Source organism: Gossypium hirsutum, chromosome D08 (assembly GCF_007990345.1).
Source record: "Gossypium hirsutum isolate 1008001.06 chromosome D08, Gossypium_hirsutum_v2.1, whole genome shotgun sequence".
Taxonomy (NCBI): Eukaryota; Viridiplantae; Streptophyta; class Magnoliopsida; order Malvales; family Malvaceae; genus Gossypium; species Gossypium hirsutum.
The window spans coordinates 46492472-46496521 of record NC_053444.1 but is presented as its reverse complement, the minus strand read 5'-3'; positions in this window follow the sequence as shown (position 1 = coordinate 46496521).

Genomic DNA, 4050 nt, shown 5'->3' with positions numbered 1-4050 from the left:
TGATTGTGACTTTATTGAACTACCAGTAATCAATACATAATCACATTGACTCATCCTTTTTTCTTAACGAACAGAACTGGAGCACCCTAAGGAGAAAAGTTGGGTTGAGGAAAGCCCGTATCTGTTAATTCTTGCAACTGTGCTTTCAACTCTTTCAACTTTGTAAGTGTTATTCTATACGGAGCTACCGATATCGGAGATGTTCTCGACACTAACTCAATAGCAAACTCTACTCTCTGACTGGCGATAACCTTGGTAATTCCTCTAGGAATACATCTGAACTAACACACAATCAAAACTAATTCTAATTTCAATTCTAAAACCTTGGAATCAACTATATAAGCGATATACGCTTCACAACCCATTTTAACATATTTTTGTGCCGTCATAGCTGAGATTATATTAGATGTATCATCCAATCTATCTGATTCAATTTGGATCCGTTCACCATTCTGACATTTTAACACGATATGCTTTCGTCTACAGTTCACAACCGCACCATGTAGAGTTAATCAGTTCATACCCAGAATCACATCAAACTCATCAAAGGGTAATAACATCAAGCTAGCGGGAAAATTGTAGCCCCTAACTTTCAGTAGACATGATCTACATATTTGATTAACTAGTACACACTAACCTAGGGGATTTGTAAATTTGACAGTATATTCAATGAACTCAACAGGTAATTTCTTTTTGTCAACTAATGCAGTGCATATATACAAATGAGTTGATCCAGGATCAATCAATGCATATACATTAATATCAAAGAGAAAAAACCTGTAATAACGTCTGAAGCAGTAGCTTCCTCCCGAGCTCTAATTGCATAGGCCCTAGCTGGTGTTCTCGCTTCAGACTGTTCATTCGTCTCACTATGCCTCCCTCGATTGGGCGTAGTGTTCCTAGTGTTTCCAGATCGTCTACCTCTCTAGGAAGTTATTTGGTTTGTTTGATTGATTGCCAAAATCATTTTGCTTTTTTGGACAGTTGCGAAGGAAATGATCAATGGATCCACAATGGAAACAAGCTCCCAAATTTCATCGACACTCACTAAAATGTCTTTTATTGCATTTCTCACAAACAGGGACGTTTCTCTTAACATTTCTTACACTTCCAACACTAACCGCTGGAGAATTAATAGACTGAAAATTACTTTGCTTCGATTTCTCCCTATTGTACACTCTAAAGAGGCAACTGATCAACTTTTGTCATTTCTAAATTTCTTCGATGTAGACGTTTGTGCAGGCTTGAATGACCCCATTTTGTTAAAGTCTCAAAATTTCGAATCTAACTATCTTTTACTTTTACAAATTTCTTCAACTTTCTGAGCCTATTCTAAAAGTTCTATAAATTTTCGTAATTTTAGTGCTGCCACAGAAAAACGGATATCATCATTCAACCCGTCCCTAAATCTAATACACATTTCCTCTTTATTTGATACTATGTTCTGGGCATACTTGCTCAACTGCACAAATTCCCGTTCATACTTAGCTACAGTCCGATTTCCTTATTTTAACTTGAGAAATTCTTTCTTTTTCCTGTCAACAAATAGCCGACTAACTTACTTCTTCTTGAATTTAGCCTAAAAGAAGTCCCAATTAATATGATTATTCAATGTCATCGTGTTTAAAGTGTCCCACCACAAATACCCCTCATTTTTTAGTAACGATAGTACACATCTTAAACAATCTTCCAGAGTGCACATCAATTCCGCAAAAACTCTCTTTATATTCATTAGCCAATACTCAACTTTTGAAGGATTATCATCCACCTTACACCTAAATTCTTCCACTTCACATTTTTAAATTTTATCTACTAGTACTCGGGTAACCATCATAAAAATAGGGTTTTGAGTATCCAGGGGTACCAAAAAAGGCACAGTAGGGGTGGAGGTAGAGAAGTTACAAAATCTGATTGCTTGAACTCATTAAACCACTAGTTCATCGTTTCAAGGAATACATTTTTCATTTCTTCACCAACAGATTGTAGAATAAACGCACTATTACTTGTTTCAAGATTCGAAGCTTGAACATTACTTTCAGCTTCATTCACTACAGCTCAGTTCGACTCAGGTGACATCTTGAATCTATAAAAAAATACAATATTAGAACGGATCAAAGCATCACACTATTACAGGGTTATGTGCCATGTATATTTTAGTCCTAGAATCGACTAAACCGTAACTCTGATACTACTAAATGTAACACCCCTAACCCATATCTATCGCTGGATTAAAGATACAGAGCCTTATTGTATATTTGGAACATTTAAACACAAATATCATACATTATCATAAACATATTATAAATCAATCATATATACTAATTCCGTCCCTAACTCGAGCCCTCGAGGCCTTAGAAACACTTTAGAAATAATTTGGGACTAAATTGAAAACATTTGAAAAGTCCAATAAAAAGTTAAAAAAATTTGAATACAAGGGTCACACGACCATGTGGCCAAGCCGTGTGCCTCACACAGTTGAGACTTACACTCTTATCTCTGGCCATGTAACCTTCGAATTAGGGAACACGACTGTGTCCCAGCCCGTGTCCTCACTCATGTAACTCTCTGAATAGGGTCACACGCATGTGTGCCAGGCTATGTAACTCTCGAAATTGCCCCACATACCCGTATGACACACGACCGTGTCGCCAGGCTGTGTGTCACACACAGCTAAGTCACACGCCTGTCTCTCAGGCCGTGTGGACCTAAAATGCATGAAAAATAAGCCATTCTAAACGCCATATCAAGCATAAACATTTGAACAGTTTGTGCACACCTACAAAGCATCAAACCATACCTAAATATGCATATATTTTCCATTCCAAAAGTCCTAATACAACTAACCAATATGCCATTCAAAGGTACCTCAAACACACACAACAACACTTACCTAAACATGCATATTTTACCACATTGCAATTATCAATTACTAGTTCAAAACTTACTAAAATATGCCACAAATATATCCATTAACACATCATTTCAAACGTACCATTTGAACCATTCAAATATGCATAGTAGCATAACTAAGTTGACATAATTTGACAAAGTATCACATGGTGCCAAAACAAGATAACATCCATAACTTATACAAGTCAATCCACAACTAAACATCCATCACAACAACATTATAATTCAACCTAAACATGCCACTATCCTAGGAGATACAAAAACTATCAACGTTGATGGACAGTGTGAGTCGATTAATTGATCCGCCCAAAATGTCAGCAACAATGATCTACAAAACAATCCACAATAACTGATAAGCTTTTAGAGCTTAGTAAGAACATAGTATAGCATTTAATCTAAAAATAATTAAATATGATTCATATATTATTTGATTTAAAGTTATTGAAGTGTATACAGGGGCACGAAAGTGCATTCAAGAGTACTGAAGTACAAACAGGGGCACGTATGTGCAATTCAGGGTACCGAAGTACAAATAGGGGAACATATATGCAATTCAGGGGTATTGAAGTATAAACAGGGGTACGTACGTGCAATTCAGGGGTATCGAAGTACAAACATGGGCACATATGTACAATTATACAATAATGTTCTAAAAATATAATAATTAAAGCAACATAATATAAGTACACAAATACAAATTTGTTTATATATTGAAACACTACAAACTTACCTTAACGACTAGGGCGTAGAAATATGATCGAGCTAATCTGTAACTTTCTTCTTTCCTTAATTTAGATCTGGTTGAGGTTTATCTTAATCTAAATAAATAATTATATTCAATTAATTATTTCAATTAATCTCAAACATTCAATTCAATCCATATTTCACATTTATGCATAATTATCATTTTGCCCTTAACATTTTAACTTTTCATAATTTAGTCCTTAAGCTTGTAACTTAAAATCTAACCATTTCAATCAAATTCCATGTTAACCAAACATGCAAAAGACCTTGAAACTACTCATATTTATCACCTTTTGACAATAAAATCCTATAATTTATACCTTTAACAATTTAATCCATAATTCCAAAATTCATCAAAATTCACTTAACTAAACTTGTTTATTTTTCAACAAAGGT